This window comes from Arachis hypogaea, chromosome 4, assembly GCF_003086295.3.
Source record: "Arachis hypogaea cultivar Tifrunner chromosome 4, arahy.Tifrunner.gnm2.J5K5, whole genome shotgun sequence".
Classification (NCBI taxonomy): domain Eukaryota; kingdom Viridiplantae; phylum Streptophyta; class Magnoliopsida; order Fabales; family Fabaceae; genus Arachis; species Arachis hypogaea.
The window spans coordinates 124072012-124095965 of record NC_092039.1 but is presented as its reverse complement, the minus strand read 5'-3'; positions in this window follow the sequence as shown (position 1 = coordinate 124095965).

Sequence of the window (23954 nt, the reverse complement as noted above, 5' to 3'; positions counted from 1 at the left end):
TGTATATAAGAAGAGTGGTTCTTCCTCATTAACAGCTAGCTTTTAAGGTGTGGTTTTCCACTTTTCTTATATACCTAACAATGGTATCAAAGCGTGGTTGTCGGCGCCATGGAAAGGACTACCTATAGGCTGGATTAAGGTGAATACCGAATACTGATAGACTGTAGCAAAGTGGCTACCATTGGGTCAGTGTCGATAGAGTGAAGCCGCCGTGGACGTCGGCTCTCCAGGGCCAGTGTATTGTTAGGGATTTGGGTATTATGGGGTGCTTAAAGTCCCACATCGAGTAGTATGGGATGCTTGATATTGTATACAAGGAGAGTGGTTTTTTTCCCTTAACAGCTAGCTTTTAAGGTGTAGTTTTTCACTTTCCTTAGATACCTAACAGAACCCTATACACTAACCTAATACCAGGAGAGAAATATAGCAGAGGTGTAAAAAATAGCACGTAAAACTCTAAAATTCCACAGATAACAGAGAGAGAAGATGAAGAAAGATAAGAAAAAATCGTAATTTTCAAGACAGCAGAGAAAGATCAAACAGAAAAAGAAGAAAAAAAAATAGAAGACCAAAAGAAAGGAAGAGGAAGGGTATATAATGAGCACATCTAATATTAGTTTAAATATTTTAATTTTAATAGGCGTACAACATATTTTTAATATTTAATGCAAGATAGAGCATATTCCCAATAAAAAATATGTTAAGGTGATCTCTTCTGGAAAAAGTAAATATAGACAATTTATTTAGAATATTATTATCCTAGTAGAAATTGATTTGTCAACTATTTTCTTCTTATCCTCATTAGCACATTATAAACAATTATTCACTTAAGATTAGTAAAAATAAATAACTAAAGAAATAAAGAAAACAAAACAAAATAAAGCTAAAAAGAATAAGAAAATAATTAGGTATGCATCGTCAGTTTCTTTAAAAGGAATTGAAGCAACAGTAACAAAATCATGGAAGGCCAAAAAATTATGTTTTCAATTATCATCAAAATAGTATATATGTTACACCTACTAACATTCAATATCTAATTCAAGATCTTCATGGCTGCCACTATCAGATTGAAGAATCAGAAGGACAAACTTGAAACCCTATAACCTAACCTAATAACAAGAGAGAAATATAGCAAAGAGGTGTAAAAAATAGCACGTAAATCAAGACAGCCCTCTTTAAACTCTAACCTAATAGTGTCAGATATATATCTTAGATAGATGTAACAAAAATTTCACATGAGATAACAGGGAGAGAAGATGAAAAAAATAAGAAAAAATTGCAATTCCTAAAACAGCAGAAGAAGAGCAAACAAAGAAAGAGAAGAGAAATAGAAAAAGGAAGAAAGAGAAATAGAAGCCCAAAAGGAAAGAAGAAGAAGGACATACAATGAGCACATCTAATATTAGTTCAAATGTTATAATTTAAATAGACGTACAACATATTTTTAATATTTAACGCAAGATAGAGCATATTTCCAATGAAAAATATGTCAAGATGATCTCTTCTAAGAAAATAGATATAGACAATTTATTTAAAATATTATTATCCTAGTAGAAACTGATTTGTCAACAATTCTCTTCTTATCCTTATTAGCATATTTATAAACAATTATTCACTTAAGATTGCTAAAAGAAAGAAATAAAAAAAACAAAACAAAATAAAACTAAAAAGAATAAGAAAATAATTAGGTATGCATTGTTACTTAGTTTTTTAAAAGGAATTGAAGCAATGATAACAAAATCGTGGAAGGCCAAAACGTTATTTTCAATTAACATCAAAATAGTATATAGGTTACACCTACTAACGTCTGATATTTAATTCGAGATCTTTAATCTAACAATATATTTTTAAATTACACAAGCACGCAGTTGTATCAATAAAAAAAATTAACACTTAAAAAAAGATTTCAAATCTTTTTATCAATAGATCATAATTAAAAAAGGTTGATTTCATATTTATTTGAAACAAAATCAAAGAAACCCTAGAAAAAAGAGAAGAATAACTCATATATGGATATCACACATAAAATAACACACATTTATATGTTGTAAAAAGAAAATAAAGTCTAAAACGGTGTTGCTTACTTTTTTCATTAATGCTGCTTGAAGTTCAGGAAAACTATCATTGTCACTGTAGCAAATTAATAGAAGGTTCCACACAAGTTGTTGCACCTTATCCAATGGCTTCTTTTGGTGACTGCCAATAAAACCACACCCTTAAAATGTTCAACAACCCCAACAGACCAGTAACTAAATTTAAAATATGTTGATTAGTAAACTTCAAATGAATAGAAATAAGTAATACATAAATAATCAAAATTTAATAGTCTTTGAAAGCAAAAAATTCTGCCTATCATGAGAAAAACCATATAGAAATACAAAAAACTTCTTTTTGAAATAGTCAAAGTTTCCATCTTCTCAACAGATTTTTAATACAATTGTCCCAAGCTCTTTAATAAGATTAAAGAACACATATCTATATTACATTTCTAGATACAAAAAGTTAACTAAATAAATATGAATACATGACTTGAACTTTAAAGAATAAGACAAACCAATAAAGTAAAAACAATTTTTCAACAGTTAATGCTATAGTAGATGTATTTATACATTTTTTTTTTGCATAGCAGTGATCCCTGAATTAGATCATTTATCACAAAAAAGAGATATGTTTCCTAAAATATTGGTTACAATGCAAAAATTATACATCACCATATCGGTGATAAAAATAAAGTTATGGTATAAAAAAAGACCCAAACTCAAAATCTCGTGTATTTTTTCTTTCCTTTATTATGAAACCAAGAGAAATCCAACAAAATTTGCATATTTGATCAGCTTATAAAATTGATTCTTAAATAAGCATATTTTTTAACCCATTAAAAACTTGATAACATAGGCAATTATCAATGTCTTCACCAGTAGAAAGAAATTAACTATCTAAAAATTTAGAAATCTTTAAAATAATATTCAATTTTTAAAAGCAGATTAATATCCTGATTGAAATACTAATGAAGTTCTCTGGAAATTTTGAATTAATTGTTTAACACCTATATAATAAGAGGCTCAAATTATCTTTTAACATCATAATAAACTTTAGTAACTTTGATTATATTAGCAATAAACAAAAGATTTAACCCACAAGACAAAAGATAGTTATTAACAATAGAATTATAAGCATGACATAATGGCAGTTACAAAAGATAGTTGACGTTATCAGAGCCAAAAAAAATGACCATAAACAAAGAATCATTATCTAAACACAACTGAAAATTTTGAGATATGTGCAAGAAAATTAGGAAACAATAAATAAGAAGGCACAATCTATAATGTAGAATCCAAAGATAATAAGTAAAAAGGACCATACCTTTTAAAATAGTGCCAGTAAATTTATTGTGCATCTAGGACACAAATAAAGTCTCCTCCACAAAATAGAAAAATATCATCAAGCCAAGATGGTCGTAAACTGGTAAAGGTAATGTAACAAAAATTAAAAAAAATTAAATACCTAAAATTTTGACAACCAAGGCACAAGCTTTTTCAGCTCACTTGAGATTAAGATGAATACCTGTACCAGCATTATATCGATTTTATTTTGAAAACAAATACCAAAAAGAAAGGATTTTCCATAAAAAAGACAAGGTAAGGATTGACCTCATATAATATATGGAAATGGCCATTCATAGCATAAACTTAATTATATAGACAACTAACCGGATATCAACTCATCGTTATTAGAGAAAACAGAAGCACCTTGCATATAATGTGTGGAAAAAAAACATAGTTGGACCTCAATATAAAGGGAAAAAAATATAGAACAATTAGTTCATGTGTATGTACTCAAAACACATCAAACAAAATTCCAAGAAAACAAAATGGACCAATAAAGATAAACATACAAAAATGATTGCAACTAAAATAACAGTAAGTTCATATAGAGTTAGAGCAAAATGAAAAGGCACCTATTAAACAAATGGATAATAAGAATGACACGATCCCAAAATTACACGTTTAACACGTCACAAATGACAAAACAGTAAAATCAAGACCTTTACCAAAGTAAATGCCTTACTGTCTCAGCCCTGACAATCCTCGTAAAGAGTATCATCCCACAAACCAATGCAGTGAACAAACAAATAATTTAAAAAAAATTAGAAATAAAAAAGAAACATTTCTATTAAACACATGTGAGTGTCATTTGATATCAGTGAGATAAACTTACATTGGGCCATTGTCAACACCTTTCAATCATCTCAATGAAGATTTCTTTGAGATCTTCCTTCATAGAAGGATTCCTTCATAGTCCTTCTATGTAGATACCTTTCAATCATCTCAATGAAGATTTCTCTGAGATCTTCCTTCATAGTCCTTCTATGTAGATACTGTTTTTACAATGTTGTCGATCTTAAATCCGTCACTCCTCACCATCTGTGGCCAATAACAAACATTAAAAGAAACCATATGAACATTATGCTCAGAAATGAAAGAACAAACAGCAATAACAGATTCCAAAAACACTTAACTCACATAGCCTCACACTTCTTCTCCCACTACAAAGACACAAACAATAACTACCAACAATGAGAAATCCCATTTCAAAATCAACACATTCATTACATTCTAATTCTAAAACTGTTAGTAATTTATAGTTCATGCCAACCCATCATTCACCTCTAAATAAAAAAAATCTCAATCAGTTGGCAAAGATAAGGTGTAGATGTATCTAGAATTGCAATTTTCAGAAACGGCTAGAAATCTAAACGGAGTACCCATGATTATGCTCATCAGGGGCTCCACTGCGTACAAACCCTGGTAGCTTTTCATAGATTGGAAGGATCAAAAAATGAGAAAACTTGTATTTTACGGGTAGGCATGAGTGGATAATTTTAAAACCTTTAACATCTCAAATTGACTTAAAAATTAGGGGCATACCATATGCAATAAATCCTCAGTGAGATCCATTTTGATCCCTTTATCTACTTTTGCTATGTCAGATTCATCACATTCACCTTCACCCTCTACCTCACAGCTAGAATCAGATCTATCCTCCCCGCGTCACTACGCTTGGACCAAACCATTCCATCAGCAAGCCAATAAACAAAAATCACACAACTTGAGCTTATAATTTTCCAACTATGTTAACTTTAAAAACAAAAAACAAAAATCTCACTTGAAATGACGGAGACATTTGGCGCGCTTGCGGTGAGAGGAACCGGAGCTGCTGTTGCCTTCTCCGGTTGGGTGCCGGCGAGCGTAGGGTACGGGTTTCACGGCATCATCACTCGACATAGGCAGTGGTTCTTGGAATTGTCATTTGGGACAAAACAACTTCGTGGGTGATACCCGAAATAAAATAAAAAAAAACCTCAGAGGAAGTAGGCTACAGAGAAAGGGAACACACCGGCCAGATGTCACACTCACCGCCTCAGAGTGAGAACACCCTTTCCGTCGAGTCCTCCTTGACCCTGTTATAGTCCATCTCGCCTCTTTGACTCCTCATCGCCCTCTTGCTCTGATCATTCTGCCTCTGCTGCGTTTGGGAGGGAGAGTCACCGCCTCAGAAGGAGAAGTCTCTAGCCGTCCTCCGCCCCCATTATAGTCCATCTCGCCTGTGAGTCTTCATCACCCTCTTCCTCTGCTCATCGAAGTCACAGCACCCAGAGAAATGATCCAGACCAGAAGGAGGGAATAGCCAATCCAGGAGAGAACGACGGGAATTAGGGGATTAGGGTTTTCAAGAGAGATAGAGAGGAGACACTACAAGAATTTGACAAATTAGCGACGAATTTTTGCGAGAAATATGTTTTGTCACTAATGCGTCACTAACTTGCGAGGAATTAGTGACGCACTAACGACAAAATTAATGAGTGGTCACAAAATACCCGAACTTGAGAAAAATGACTGATTAGCGAGAGATTTACGAGTAAATTTGTTTCTCGCAGATTAACTTTTGTGGCTAAAAAAAGAGCGGGGAAAATGTCCTCGCTAATTTGTGACAAATTAATTAGCGAGTGACAATGTTCTAGCAAATCAGTCACTTAGGGGTTCAATCGAATAAAAGTAAAGTAACGAGTGATATTATTGTCACTATTTCGTCGCAAGTGTTTGATATACAATTAGCGAGAAACAATTCACACACTAGTTCGTCGCTAAATAAACTTTGTGCGAAATGGCTAATTAGTGAGGAACAACGTTCCTAGCTAATCCGTCACGAAGAATTGAAATGCATTTTGCGATGGATAATTTCCTAGCTAATTTGTCACCAAAGCTTTTATTTTTTAGCGAGCAACTAGTTTCTCGCTAATTTGTCGCATAATATTGTAAAATTCAAAATAAGAGTAGCGACAGAAAACAGTCATCGCTAACTCGTCGTAACAGATAAATCATTTAGCTAGGAAACTGTTCCTCGCTAATTAGTCGTTAAAGTGGAAATACGGATATTGAGCGCCTGGGACATAAGTAGTGATAAATTTGCGACCGTTTAACAACTGGCACAGTTCGTTCGCTGATTTCAAGTCGCTGATTAGTGAGCGAAATACATTTGTCGCTAAGTTGTCGCAAGTTTAATTTAGCGAGCGACTTGCCAACTGCAATCTTGTCGCAAAGTAAAAGCTATATCCTACCTATTGTGTAGCAAATTACTCGCTAATCTCGTTGAAAATCTGTCGCAGAGTTATAACAAATCCAAAACTGATCGAGAAAATTTTATAAGTAACTGGTCGCAATTGAGTCACTAATCAAAAGCTTATTTAATGAGGAATTAGCGACCGTTTAACAACTGATATACTTTTCTCGCTTATTTCATGTTGTTACTAATTTGTCAGAAAAAATATTAGTCCCATATTGCTACTAATCACTAACCACTATATAAATCCATGGAAAATTCACGAAAAAAATCATTAAAAAAGTAATACAAATTATTTTAATATAAGATCACTGATATTTACATAAATATTTTCGTATTTTTTTTTTAAAAAATCTTATCTACCTCATAAAAGATTTTTTAAAATTTAAATTTTTTTTAAAAAATCAAAATAAAAATTTGAAAACAAAAGAAAAAAAAGTAACTCAAAAAACAAAAATAAGCATTTAATTTCAAAAATTTAAAAGGTACCTATAATAAGATTTAGATACCTATGCATATGAATAGATTTAGATACCTATAATATATATATATATATATATATATATATATATATATATATATATATATATATATATATATATAAATTAAATTTAATAAATAATACTAACAAACTTGATTTACACATATAATCAAACTTTACAAATAACATATTTAAATTTATTATCATAACACAAATATACAAATGTACACTTGCTATCATAGTTGTAAAAATCAAACCGGACCGACCGGTTCGACTAGAAAATCGGTGAACCAGCCTTTAATTCGGTTCGATTTACTTTTTGGACCGTTTAAGGAAAAAAACCGGTATGAACCGGTAAGAATCGGATCAAACCGACAAGAACCGGTGCAAACTGGTTTGCGTGAAAAAACTTTTAAAAATGGATCAAGCATTTTTCTCCATATTTCAGCTGGAAACAAAGAGGTTGTTATGGCTTATTGGCATTACATTTGCAGTATGTAAATTAAATTATTAGTTTTATTATAGAATTGTAATTTTTTTAATTATAATTATAGCATGTAAATAATTTATGTAAATCAATAAAAAATAATTCTTTTTATACTTTCTTATTTTCTCCCTTCAAAAGCGTGGCTATGTCTTCTATTGGCACGCTTTCGAAGCGTAGTTAACACTAACTCAATTGGCACGTTTCTAAAAAAGCGTGGTGAAAAGATATCGCTACACTTTTTGCATATTTGGAATGCTTTAAAAGCATAGCAAAAGCCAGATTTTTTTGTAGTGTGAGATACTTATCGATTTGTTACTAGTTTAAAAGGAATTTGTGATGACATTTTGCGATAGTATTACAACTAATTGACTACAGATTATTTCCTACCAAATTAGCGACTATTTCATAACTCTACTTTCTCATTTCAAATAGCTTTGGTTTAGCGACAAAATTCTTACAAATTTGATTAAGGACTTTTAAAGATTAGCTATAGATTTGCTACAAAATGTGACAGATTTGCGATTATATTAGCGGACAACTTGCGACGAAGTAGCTTTGGAAAAATTCCTCTCGAATTAGCATCAACTAATCATTCCATTTTGTCTACGAAGTTAGATTGCATTTAGCGATGAGTCTGCTGCAGCAAAATTTGTCGCTAATTAGCGATTACCGTTTAGTCCATTTCTTTTATGGAATTAGCTTGTACTTTAGTGATGGATTTGTGACTATCTATTCGGTAGCTAAAAAATTTTCCGATGAATTAGCGACTGTTGTGTTTGCCTCACTGATTTGCGACTTGTAATTAACGAGGAAAGCATTAGTTGCTAGGCAGTAGTTAATCCATCACAAATTATATTTTGCATCTTATTAGCGACGATTTTACGACTCTTTTTGTGGTAGCTAATCGGCCATATTCTTGTAGTGAGAGGGACAACGTCAAACGAAAGATAGAGAATGGAGAAAGAAAATGAAGGCGAGAATGAAATGCTTTTGAGTTACTCCGTTTTCAATTTTTTATTACAAATTAATGTAAGGGTGACGCGTGGCTTCAGGATCTACGGTCATTATACAAGTTATGTATATGTATGTATGTATGTATATATATATAGGGTAGGCTTAGGATTCAGTGGTCCCAGAATGTTTTGATCATTAAATGGTCCCATAATAAAACATGTTTTTAAGTTTTTTTAATAATCGCTAAATAGTTCTTTTTTAAATTTAATTACAAATTAACCTCATATATTTTATTTAATTATAAAAATTATTTTTTATTTTATAAATAATTATTTTATCATAAATCTATCATGTTTATTAACAATCAAGAACAAAAACAATAACGAATTAGATCTTCCATTGATCCTAATAAATTTTTTTGCCATTCCAATCAATTAAAAGATTATATTTGATTTGTGACGTTCGTGATGAACCATAAAATCGTGTTTGATTGAAAACCAATCGATTGGACTATCAAACCAATCGATTGAATTATAACTCAATCTATTGGATTACAGTTTACCACTAAATAATCGATTGAAAATTACAAGGAAGCATGGTTTTCGCATAAATCAATCAATTGAACGATGACTAAAAATATGTGTTTCTTACAATTCAATCGATTGTTTAGAATTTCCAATCGATTGAATGCTTCAAAACAACCTGAGGTCTCGCAATTCAATCGATTGTTTTTGTTACTCAATCGATTGAATTCACCAAAACAATATAGATTTGCCTAATTCAATCGATTGAAGTGTGCTTCCCAATCAATTGAAATGTGTACTATGCCTATTTCAATCTTGTTATCATTTTTAGGAATTATCTTGTTATTCATCTATCTTATCTTTAAAATTCTATCTTCAATTTTTGCAGTTTTATTTTGATTTAGATACTCTAATCTTATCTTTTCTTTAATATTAACATTATAAATTGGTGAATAATCCATCACCAATTATTCAATCCCACCATTAAAATCGTGTATCATTTTCTTTAATTATAAAAATTTTTATTGTTTTTCTTTGGAACATCATCTACTCAATATCCAATTTTTTTTTTAATTTTTTAGAGAGGCTTGGAGATGAGAGATCCATCAGGAGCCAAGCAATGGCACTCCAGCTGATCAACGACCTGTGTCACATCAGCAGGGAGGTTCTGGCCGTGGAGCCCCTTCACCGTTGACAAGTTCAAAACGGTGACGTTTTGGCAGAATCGTAGGAATTTGGAAGGCGACTACTCTTGGTCAGATTCAGTCAGTTACTATCACTATTGTTGAAGAGCTTCTGAATTTGGAGTTCAAACGTGAGATTCAACGAAAAGGCGTAGATGGATATTTCAAAGGAAAACAATGAAATTTTTTATAATTAAAGAAAATAATACACGATTTTAATAGTGAGATTGAATAATTAGTGATGGATTATTTATTAATTTATAATATTAATATTAAGGAAAAGATAAGATTAGAGTATTTAAATCAAAATAAAACTGCAAAAATTGAAGATAAAATTTTAAAGATAAGATAGATAAATAATAAGATAATTTCTAAAAACGATAACAAAATTGAAATAAGTATAGTACACACTTCAATCAATTGGGTAGCACATTTCAATCGATTGAATTAGGCAAATTCATATTGTTTTGGTGAATTCAATCGATTGAGTAACAAGCAATCGATTGAATTGTGAGATCTCAGGTTATTTTGAAGCATTCAATCGATTGGAAATTCTAAACAATCGATTAAATTGTAAAAAACACACATTTTTAGTCATCGTTCAATCGATTGGTTAATATGACCAATCGATTGATTTATACAAAAATCATGCTTCCTTGCAATTTTCAATCGATTGTTTAGTGGTAAACTGTAATCCAATCGATTGAGTTATAATTCAATCGATTGGTTTGATAGTACAATCGATTGGTTTTCAATCAAACACGATTTTATGGTTCATCACGAACGTCACGGATCAAATATAATCTTTTAATCGATTGGAATGGCAAAAAAATTATTAGAATCAATGAAAGATTTAATTCGTTATTGTTTTTGTTCTTGATTATTAATAAACATGATAGATTTATGATAAAATAATTATTTATAAAAGAAAAAATAATTTTATAATTAAATAAAATATATGGGATTAATTTGTAATTAAATTTAAAAAATGACTATTTAGCATTTATTAAAAAAACTTAAAAAACATATTTTGTTATGGGACTATTTAATGGTCCACCTCCTCCTACAATTAGGGTTTCAACGGTCTGTTATTTTTTTTGGCATATAAGTAAATAAGCGTACTAACAAATTTACGAAACAAAAACTTACATATGGATGCGAACTTAATTTTTTTCTATCTATGAAGTGAATGAAACTCGGGTAGGCTTCCACCCTGAATTCTCTGTTCGTTTTCGGAGATATGAATTCCCCCCTTGGGTGATCCGAAAGTGCCATGCTCTGCAAGAATTGCAATACAAGAAATGAAAACATGAAAATACACAACTTACACCCAATCTAAGCTAAAAAATACACCCAAATCAATGCATAAAATACACCCAAAGTTCGTAGAAGTAACACTTACCACAATATCGGGGGGGAGACAGTATATTTGTGCCTGAAACCTCTTTTCCTTTTTCTGGTTTAGGATGAGGCAGATGGCAGATACAATCTAGAAATCAATTTTAAATTAATAAACATTGCAGTTGACTTTGGTGTAAAAACATTAATGTTAGTCTAAAATTACCTGAGATTCTATATCACTTTTTGCCTGGAGGGATGCAAGGTGCGTTCTCATCAAAATGTATTCTCCTTGGCCAATCAGAGTGCATATCTCCTCATACTCGTCAGTATTGCCCTTTGCATCTTCCTTCAGTCTCGTCCCCCAGATGTAGCACTTTTGTTTCATATCATCCGGAATTTGATTTATTCCCCCAGAAGTTTCAATCTTTGCAAAACTTTCTCCCCCAGTCTCCCTCTGAATTTGTGGACTTTCGTCTTTTCCCTTTGACGCACTGCTTGCTAACTTTTGGACCAAACTGTCCAATTGTTCTAGCATAGTTGCAGTTTCTGGAGATTTTTCCCTTTCTGTCTCCTGCGTCGACGCCCCCTCCTGGCTTGAATCTGTCAATCCGAGGCTGAATGATGGCATCCCCGGATCTGTTTTAGGAACATAGGCTGCTGTCCGTGCCATCATCAACAGGGCAACAGCGTCCTCGGCGTCTGGATGACTGCATCATTATGTATAAGAATAAGAGTAAGAATAAGAATATACGGATGACAAGCAAAGATTGATTCTAGTCTAATGAACTTACATTTTTGTTGGAGCTGGGGGAAGCTTGGGTGTTGTTTCTTGAAGTTGTTTGGGGGTTTCAGGAGTGCTGCACAGTTTACACAAAATTAATCAGGAAGAATATACACCCAAACTCTAAGCAAATATACACCCAAACCCTAAACAAATATACACCCAATACTATTTTCTTACGTTTCTCTAGCCCCTTCAATCTGTAGCATAGGGGTTGGTTCGGAATTTGCGTCAGTGGTTGTTTGCTGGGATGGCGGCACAAAAAACTGGATCGGGACTCTAAACAATAATAAAAATGAAAGGTTAACAACGTATTTGAAAATAATAAGCTTATAAGGTTGAAATATTCTTGGAAAACTCACATTGCAAGCGCTTCCGACGGCGTTTGTTCCCTAACAACAATCATATTCGAATCATCCGGAGTCAACCTAAAATACACCCAAAGAAGGTCAAAAAATACACCCGAACAATTCAAAAAGAAGACGGGCTTTGTTTTTTGAGAACTTACATACTTGCAGTTTTTGCTTTTTTTTGCTGCCTTTTTTTTCTTGAATAAAATAATAAAGGGCTTTTTTTTCTAAAAAAAATATATACAGAATTAGAAGTAGAAGTTATTAGAAGAAGAAAAGTAACGGTTATTTGAAAGAGAAATTACATGCTCTGAGACGGCTGGTTTACACTACTCTGTTCTGTGCGTCCTTGAGAGGAAGGATCATCACTTCCCAAGTTCACAGCCGGTAGTCTAAACAGATTTCATGTTATTCAAACGAAATATACATCCAACTTAGTAAACAAGATACACCCAACTTGATCCACAAAATACACCCATATTGTTTCACAGAATATATCCAAATCACGATAACAAGATTTTATTAAATAATAAAGCTTCTTACGTTTCAGAGGACACATAGCGAGCTTCTGTCGATTGCAGGTCAGCTTGGTTGTCCCTGCGAAACAAGATACAATTATTAGCAAACAAAAGACACCAAAATCTCAAATACACAGCACAGCAAGACATACCCCTCTGCAGCAGATTTATGAACGTTTTCCCCTAGCAATTCATCAAGTTCGTCACTCGATATTTCATATGTCTCACTACATTCATAAAATAAGACGTTAACAAAAATAATTATGATGATAGACTGTAGTATAGCTTACGAGGTACTGTACCCATAAAAGTATTGATCTTCTTCAGGAGGTGAATCCTCCACAACTACTTTTTTCTTTTTTTGTGGTGTTCTGGGTGGAAAAAAAAAACAGTACCAATCAGAAATAAAAAATTAATTTTATCACAGAATATTAATGAAAGAAGTGCTTACTCTTTTGGTGTTGTTTTTGTTTTTTTCTTTTTCTTCTCCTTCTTCCCAGGTGATGATTCTTCGCTCCTATAAGTCAATAAAAGACACCTCAGTTAATACACAAAATCTTTATAAAGAAGCCAAAAGAAAGGAGTAATAATTTCAGGACATTACTCATCACTTGGTTCAGATTCAGATTCTGAATCAGAATCTGACTCCTCTTGCCTCTGCTTTCTTTTTCTTGAGTCCATTCTGCAAGGCAAACAATTGTCATTTAGAACATACTAAAAATACACCCAAATGGATTCACGAGATACACCCAACTAAATATACAATATACACCCAAAACAGCAAACGAAACACAACCTGCTTAATAAGCTACATACACCCAACGTGGACAAACAAAATACACCCAAACCAAAAAATAAATTACACCCAAGTATGGTACTTACTTTTTCCCCTTTTTGCCGGGGTGTTTAATTCCCGAATCCTCCGAGTCTTCTTGAGCCTCAGACTCAGAGGTAGAAGTGTCACTGTCAGTAGTTTCTGTCTCCGAAGACGATGTTGAGCTCGCCTTCCTTTTTTTGTTTTTTTTTTATTTCTTGTTTTTTTGTTTTTTTTGTTTTTTTCTCATTTTTTCTTTTGTCTCTGCCAAATTCAGAATCCCCTGAAACATGAGATATTTTAGTTAGCACCATTCGAGTAAATAAAATACACCAACTTATTATGATTACTCACCAAAATTTTCTCTCTCTCTGCATTCATTCTTTTCACCAACTGCTCCTTAGTCCAGTTGGCAATCCATGGCTTTGGTGGTCTTTCAACCCTGTTCTTGCCTTTGTTTTTTGAAAGATGAAAGTAGATTATCATCAGGGCGAAGAGGCAGCCATTGATTGCCTTCTTCTTCTTCTTCTCTTGATAGTCTGTTATGCCCTTGATCATGAAGGTCAAAACATGCCCCCCCCCCCCAATTTCTCTCCTCTATGCCGTCCATCTTAAAAATTGGCACCAGGTGCACGGGCGATATTTTGTTTATCGTCGTTGGCAAAAGGAACGCCATCTGTATGTAGAGGATGAATATCCTCTTGAACATCAGGCGTTCCTCTTCGTTGCCAACGCTGATTTCCATCATTTCATCGGTAAGACTTTTGAGGGTCTTACCCTGGAATCTTCTATAAATTATTTTTTCATCATCAGAAAGTTTCTTATAGTCAACTTTCTCAGGAAATAGATCTCCTACAAAAAGGAAGACAACAAAGCATCCAAGTCGGTTCAAATACACCCAAGCATCAGGTTAATATACACCCAAGCAACAACTTAATATACATCTATAATTTTGAGCTAATTACCTGTTGCATTGATGCCAAGCGCATCACCTATTTTTTTTGGGGTTATATGGAAAGAACCATATCCTGTCTTCAGTTTGTTCTCCCCAAGTTTGAAGTTGTTTGCCAGCTCCCTTAAGAGTTGGTGATCCACCCTCAGTGGTGGGATGTGCATCAACCCACCGAATCCAAGATCCCTCACAATCGCCTTCTTCTCCTCAGTCATGTTTCTGAACTTATCATTCAGGAGATGTGTGGCACATTTCAGGTCTTTAGTTTGGTTTCTTGCTGCCATTTTCTTTGAAACTAAAAATACACCCAAAGATATCAGTAATATACACCCATATATATATGACTCAGATACACCCATTGATAACAATAAGATACATCCATTGATAACAGTAAGATACACCCATATATAAGAGTCAGATACACCCAAAGATATTCGCAAGATACATCCATTGATAACAGTGAGATACACCCATAGATATTATTCAGATACACCCAAAGATGTCAAAGAAGATACACCCATTGATTACAGTGAGATACACCCATAGATATTATTCAGATACATCCATATAGATATCAGTCAGATATCACTCAACCATGCTTTAATATCAAGCCACATTACAAGGTTAAGCAGTTTACACCCCCGAATGTACGGAATAAACCCCCAAAAATCAACAAAAAATAGCAGGAGAACTTAGAATAACAATGTAGAACGACGTAGAACTTAGAAGAACGACGTATAACTTAGAACAGTGTAACAAAGAAGCAAGAGTAATAGTAAACCCTAGAAGAACGACGTAGAAGTAAAATATACAGTATTTTAATGGACTTACGTTGAGTATTCTTGGTTTGTTTTTTCTTCAGATTCTTCACAGAGAGGTTGATGGTGTTTTGATGCAGTTTTCGAACTACGATTTCTATATTTTGAAACTTGATTTTCGCTCGAAAATGAGAGGGTTTCGTTGTTTTGAAAGCGCCTTGAGAAATGGAAGAAGTGGAAGAAGTGGAAGAGTCTGCCATACGTAACCGTTCGAATGTTGAGCGCGTGATTTTGACGCGCCATCTTATCTCTCTTCATGCGCGTGATTTCTGTTTGGGCTGGGCCAACTTGTTTGCTTGTAGGCTTGTATGTGTAGCAGGCCCGCTTACTTAAATACACAAGTTGAAAATCAATCATTTCAAACTGTCTTAAAACTGAATTCACTATTAAACTTTTTTTTTCTCTCAATATTTATATAAAACTTGGTCCTTGTATAAAATTTTAAAGAAACAAATATAAAATTTATAAAACCACCACAATTTGTGAAGTAAATTTGTTAGTTTTTATCAACGTTTAAGCTTTTTTAAGATATTAATTTGTTAATTTTTATTTAACTAAAAATTCTTTGTTTTTTAATTTGTATATCCATGATTATACATATTATTTGTTAATTCTATGATATAAGTTTTAAAACTAAAGAAGAAATGGGCATTGACAACCACGAAACGTAAAAATATAAAACAAAAAGAGTCACTTGTATTTTTTAAGGATATTCATGTAAAATTATGATAAAAGATATTTTAATCATAATAGTGTATAAAATATTTTTGTATTTAGATTACTAGGGACAGATCTAGGATTTTTAATATGGAAGGGTCAAATTATAGACAAATTTTTAACTCTTTTTTTAGATTTTTTCATTATATAAAAGCAATTTAGGAATAATATATAGTTATTGAATTGGTTTTATCCAAATATAAAAAAATCTTATAAATTATTTTTTGTAATATCATTTTTTATATGACAATTACATAAAAGAGAGACAATAACATTAAAAGGTATAATGCTGTTATTAAATATAAGATACGGATATCAAAATAAAATGATAGCTGGAATTAAATAAGTTAAGATAAAAAAAAAGTGAAGTAAATTTTTTTCTTTTAAGAATGTAAAATTAAACGAAAAACTGAGTATTTTTTTATAAAAAAATAACATCTAAGATACACAATATAATTATCAGAACATAATTCTATAAGTCATTACTAATATTTTATATAATAGTATAAATGTTAAATATGTTATTATTTAAAGAACAAACAATTTTTCTTAAAAATAGATATAGAGATCAATATATAAAAACTAATTTGATAAGTACAAAAATTTGAGTGTATGATAATAAATTGATTAAGTAAAAAATATTAAAGAGCTAAATAATTGAGATATAAATCCATTACATAATAAAAAATTAATACATATAAAGCTATTAAATTACATAATATTTTTTATTTTCTTAGACATATATCTCATATGTAGACATAGTTTTTTAAAATTTTTGGATGGCCGGAGTCACTACTGTCTCCTACATGTTATAATAAAAGATAAAAACATAATAAAATTAATAAAAATTGAAATTCACATTTTGTATTTAATTGAAACTTAAATAAAATTACATATCTACAAACATATAAATTTAAACCATGAATTTTGTTTTCGAAAAAAAAACCTATATATAACCTTCTAATATGGCATTTCAGCATAAATTTTTTATATTTTAAATTTTAAAATGATAAATAATTATAATAAAAAAATTTATAAAAGTCTAACCAGATTTATATGGTGTAATTCTAAAAATATTAAGACATAGCATTAGTAAAATTATTATTTCTCTTTTAATAATAATAATAATAATATAAATAATAACAAGAACAAAAATAATAATAACTATGAAAATATCAATAATACTGTTTAATAGTTATTTTTATTCAAAATAAAAATATTTTCTTATAAAATTTTAACATTTTATAAATTTATACTCTCATATAATTCATGCCACAAATATATTAATAGTAAAAACTCACATAAATATTACATGATTTAATTCTTATTTTTTTTAGATTATTTTTATCATTAATAGTTCATGATTTTTTATTGATTTAATATTATAATAGATTTTCACACTAAAACTCAATTATTAAAGTTTTGGAATTATTCACTCAAAAAATACTAATATATTTTTTTATTTAAAAAAAACCCACATAATATACACATCATTTTTGTCAATTTATTTAATCTTTTACTATACCACTCACTACCAGTAAGGTCTATCACTATAACCAACAACTTTCATCCAACTAATGTTCTAACCAAATATGGTTACAAGGTCACTTTCCTACGCACTGAGTTCAGCCACAAGAGAGCTAAAATCTCTAATGATCATGATGGTGGTTCCCAAGATCACATTAAATATGTGACTGATAAACCACTATTTTATGGTTTATATTGTATTTAATTGAGTGGTTTTATCAAGCTTTTCACCCACTTATTCATAGGATTTGCATGATTTTACAATTCCTTTCTAGTTTAGTTCTATGATTGAAAACATGCTTCTTTGGTCTTAATTTAGCTAATCTTAATCCTCTCCTATTACCATTCGATGCCTTGATCTGTGTGTTAAGTGTTTCAGGCTTCATAGGGCAGGAATGACTTAGAGAATAAAGAAGAAGCGTACAAAAATAGAAGAAACACAAGGAATTGAGGAGATGACCAGCGAGAAGTCACGCGGTCGCATGGCTCACGCGACCGCGTGAAATGGAAGAAATCAGAGTGACGCGATCGCGTGCCTGACGCGACCGCGCGGATTGGAAGCTGCACGAACGACGCGAATGCGTGGACGACGCGCACGCGTGATACGAAAAATGCTGAGTGACGCGATCGCGTGGACAACACGGACGCGTGACGTGCGCGATCTGCAGAATTATAAAAGTCGCTGGCAGAGATTCTGGGCCGCATTTCAACCCAGCTTTCGGCCCAGAAACACAAATTAAAGTCAGAGAACATGTAGAGACTCATCATGCTCTCATAATTCATAATTTTAGTTTTAGATGTAGTTTTTTAGAGAGAGAGGTTCTCTCCTCTCTCTTAGGATTTAGGTAGGATTTTTAGAAATTAGGATTTAATTCGACTCTTCATCAGGTTCAATATTTCCTTTACTTTATATTTATCTCTTATTTTGGATACTTTAATGCTTTTATTGGTATTTGATTTATGTTACTCAATTGGCTTATGAACTTTTCATGTTAGGATTATACATTATTGAGATGTTTTTTAGATTTATGATTTCAATTCAACTTTCCACATTCTTGGCTTTGGTTAGGAAATCAGTAACTCTCGAGTTATCAAACTCAACATGATCGATAACCGCTATCTTTACTAATTAGCTTGAACTTCTATAATCCCAACCTTTTCTTAGGAATTAACTAGGATTTAAAGATCAAACTAATTAGCCACTTGACCTTCCTTTGCAACAGCAGAGGTTAACTAAGTGGAGTTAAGATTCAATTTTCGTCATCATTGATAAGAATAACTAGGATATGACTTCTAATTTCTCATACTTTACCAAGAGTTTATTTTACTGTCATTTATTTAGTTTACTTGTCATTTATCATATCTGCTCCTCATTCTCAAAACCTCCGATTTACAAAACTCATAACCAATAATAATAACATACCTCCCTGCAATTTCTTGAAAAGACGACCCGAGATTTAAATACTTCGGTTATCAATTTATTTAGGGGTTTGTTACTTGTAACGACCAAAACGTTTGTACGAAAAAATTTTTGTTGGTTTAGAAACTATATCTACAACGCAACTTTATAAAATTCTTTACTAACAAAAATCCTAACGTCAGCCACTGCCAGATGGTTTGGTCCATAAAGATGATAGAAGTGACAATGTTAAGGTTCTTTTTTCTATGAAAAAAACAATGCCTTCTATGCTTCCAAAGCTCATAGAAGATATCAATGCTTTGGATACTAACAACAAGATCACTTGTATTGTTGCCACAATTAATATGGGTTGGGCCTTGGAAGTTGGTCGCAAATTGGGAATCAAATGTGCTCTTCTATTTCCAGCTTCAGCAACTACAATGGGTGTGTTTGACAACTACGTTAAAAGAGGAAAAGTACGTTACAGTTTCTTGAACGCTTTTATTTTTAGTTTGGCTAATTTTTCTATTTATAAACGCAGAAGTGATTTTAGCTACAAAACTATGTTTACAAGAAGCAAGAATTTCTAACTTCTGTGTTACAGTAACTGACTTTTAGCTATTGACATTTAACCTTTATTTTTCGTTTACCAACTTTATCCTTTATATATATTATTGTATTATTTATAGAATTCTTATTATTTTTTTTACATGAGCTCTTTTTTTCTATTATTTATTATTTATATTTTTTATTAATTTTTTATTTGACATTATATATTTTTATAATGGTAATTTTTGTGCATTATATTTATTATTATCTTTTTATAATATAATTTATTGATCCCATTAGGTAAAATAAATTAAACAAAAAATTAACCATAAATAATAATAATAGTAAAAAATTATAGCATACTAAAAAAGAATACTAAAAATACTAAAAATATACTATATACAAATATATAAAAAAATAAAAAATTAAATATATATATAAAAAAATAACATTATAATTTAATATCATGTCATTTTTAGTAATTATCTATTTAAAAGTGATTTTAACTAATATTATCCAAATAATATTTATTTTATTAAAATCAATTTTAATATAAAATTACCAAACATAAATCATGTTGACACAAACTTATTTCTACCCAAAATCAATTTTATAAAATCAATTTTATTTAAACTACCAACCACAATTCAAATATACACAATGTCTTCAGTTCATTGTCTCCCAAAGCTCATGGAGGAAGGAATTGTTGATTCAGACGGTATGAATAGTATTATTTATATATTAAAATTTACGTCCAGTTGCTTTTATATAAATTTAATAATTAAAAATTGTTAAGTGATAATTTAATTAAATATATTAAATTATTTAACATTTTTTAATAATCATATTTACTTAAAAATAATTGCACATGAATATTCACTATATATAATATCTATTATATATCTCTAATTTTATAACTAAAATATGTTACATATCATTTTTTTATTGTAATTAAAATTAAATATTTTCTTTCAAAATTAAGAAATTTTCTTCTCCTTCTTACTAATTTTATTACAATCAAAATGTGTCACATGTCATTCTTTCATTGTAATTAAAATTAAATCTTTCCCTCCAAAATTAAAGAATTCTTTCTTTTCCTTTACTAATTTTACAATCAAAATGTGTCACATGTCACTCTCTCGTTGTAATTGAAATCAAATCTTTTTCTCGAAAATTAAAGAGTTCTCCCTTCCTTTCTCTTCCTTTCTCCACTATTAGTCTATTTCTCATTTTCTCTCATTCGGTCAATCACTCTATTTATTTTATATATCATTATCAATATCAATGACTAATTACTAATTTGACAATCAAAATGTGCAACCTAACATGTCATTCTTTAATTGCATTAAAATTAAATTTAAAATATTAAAATTGAAATTGAATTATACCTATCTTATGTATCATATATTACTATCTAATTTAATAATAAAATGTATCACATAACACTTCTTATTAAAATTGAGAGAAAATATATATTTTTTAAATTAATAAACTCCCTTCCTAAATTCTCTCATTTGCCTCTCTCCATTTTTTATTTCTTTCTACTATTTTTACTATATATAATTTATATTTTATATTAGTAATTTGACAAATCAAAATATGTCATTCGATATTTTTTTACAACTAAAATAAATTTTTTTCTTCCAAAATTAACAAATTCCCACTCTCACTCTCATTCTTCATCTTTATCTTTTTCTCTCTTTTGTCTCATTCTCTATTTTTTCTATCTTTCTGTTCTTCAGAAAATAAAATTAATAAAATAATATAATTCAAATAAATATTATTATTATTATTATTATTATTATTATTATTATTATTATTATTATTATTATTATTATTATTATTATTATTATTATTATTATTATTATGTACATAGCTTTTTAGTTTTTTATTTAGTTTTAAATTTCACCGCTTATCTTTCTAATCTATATTTTTATTTTTCTTCTTTCAAATATTTATTACATATAATTTGGAGAGAATACTAATGTTATAATTAAAAGTTAGAATCAATATTCAATTGTTTTAAAAAAATTAATTTTGAGTTAATTTTATAATTATCAGTATAATTTTTCAGGCTAATATCTAATTATATTTTTATATACATAGAGAGAAAAAAATATTATTTTTAAATAGCAAGTATAAAAATTAATTATTTCTATTTGTGCAACAAATTTAACATCTAATTAAATGTAAAATTATACACGTTAAATTATTTTAAATTTTAGATAACGAATGTTAAAATTAATTATTAATAAAAAATTAGAATTTTTATATAAAAATATTAAATAAAAATTTTATTATTTGATTTTTTATCTATAGATATTTTAGTCTTCTTACCCAAAAATTTTTGTCAACTTACGATTTTTGTTGTAAAAGTAGTTTGATTTTATAAATCTTTTATGACATGCATAATCTATACTGTCAGAATAAAATAGACCGTAATTTTAAAAATTTATATTCTCGTAATATTATTACGAATAAAAATACTAGTATTAACTAAAATCAATGACTAAATTTATTGGAACATTTATATTTTTAGAGCATTTAAAAAAATTTTAAAACTATATACTATATTCAATTTATTGGTATGTATTTTCTTTGCAATTATAGTATTGTAGAAAGATCACCAAAACACAGGAAATTCAATTTTCTCCACTGATGCCTATGATGGACGCAAAAGACTTTGCATGGGGTACCATTGGAAAGAAGTGTTGGTCCAACACAAGCCCACTTGGTGATTACATTCAAAATTTATAACACTTCAACGTAAGTTATCAACACTCACACTCCAAGAAACTTGAAATCCAAATTCAATTCAATTTAATCTCTTTTGGCTTTTACCGAAAGCCTAACCCTCTTTTCGCTATCCTCTTTCATTCTCTTCGGTCACATCACACATTCAACAAGAAAGAAAAAAGGAAAAAAAAAGTGCAGAAGTTATGGAATGTTGAAAAGCAAAAGTTTATTTCTAAATTTAAACAAAAAAAAAAAAAGGCTACAACCAAGAAGTAAATCACACTTCAATTAGAGTTTGTTAAAAAGCATCTTTCCTCAATTTGTGCTATAAACTTTTTTTGTTTATAAGTCTTACAAGTTGGCACAAGTTCAATAAAATACACGCGCATTACACTTCTACATTCAAGAGTAAATACACGCACGTTACTCAACCACTTCCTGTTTCCAAAACGCGCTACTCACCATTATGAACGACTCTTCTTCTTCTTCCTCGATGAAAACTACAACTGTCATTTTTCTTCGCGTTTCTCCTCCTCCTCCTCTTCTTCCTTTTTCTTCTTCTCTTCCTTCTTTGTGTTTCTCCTCCTTTTTCTTCACGTGTTTCATCTTCATCGTCGTGTTTCTCCTCCTCTTTCTTTTGATTTTGCAACATTAGGTATTTTTTTCTTCTTTGTTTGATTTTTTCCTCCCAAAAAGAATTATGAGAATATGAAATAAGAAGATAAAGAAGAAGAAGTAGCAGAAAATAAGGAAGAGGAAGAGAAATAGTTCTGAATTATGCAGAACTTATCAGAATAAAAATACACCCAAATATCTTCGTTTTACACCCAAATATCTTCGTATAAACCCAAATATCTTCGTTTTTACACCTAAATTTGCTGCAGATATAGAAATGAGTTATGTTACGTGTACACTAAAATCAGTCACCAAAATTAACAAGGGCTGCAAAATACACCCAAAATACACCACAGAAGGATTGCAAAATACACCCAAAATACACCATATTAAAACAAGCATAAACTATAGAATGCAAATACAACTATAAAAATCATCATAAAAAATAACAAAAACCAGATTTATGAATCATAACTAAACAGAAACTAAAACAATTCAACTAAAAGAATAAGACAATTCACCCTCCGTCAGATGAAAAGTCATAAACTGTAAATACACCCAAACTTTTATAAAAATACACCCAAATATTTCTTATTTACACCCGAACGTCTGATATAAAATGGACAAGATTATATTAATTCTAATCAGAACTAGTACATTAGATTCAATTCAAATAAGGAAGAATTAACAACAAATTTCACAAGCAAGGTTCACGCACTGGTTCATCTGACAATTTGAAGTTGAATTATCCATTATCTTCAAAAATAATTTTAGAGCTTGATGTCAAAAAACAATGAAAATCGAGAATAACGAAGAAAGAGAATAGAGAGAGAAAAGCACGTAAACGAAGAAGGAGAAAGAGAAGGCAAGAAATTCGAAAAAGGAAATGGAATCCTTTCAAAAATTAAAAATATGTTAGAGGCGCGTGAAAGATATGTGCATAACAAGCGCGTTTGAGCGTAATATCAATTAGAAGACTTGTAAGACTTGTATAACAAAATCACTTGTATGTAGAGATGAATCCTTTGTGCTATACCAAGGAACCAAGAAAAAATCCACAAAATTACAAGCATAAATCAAGCAACCA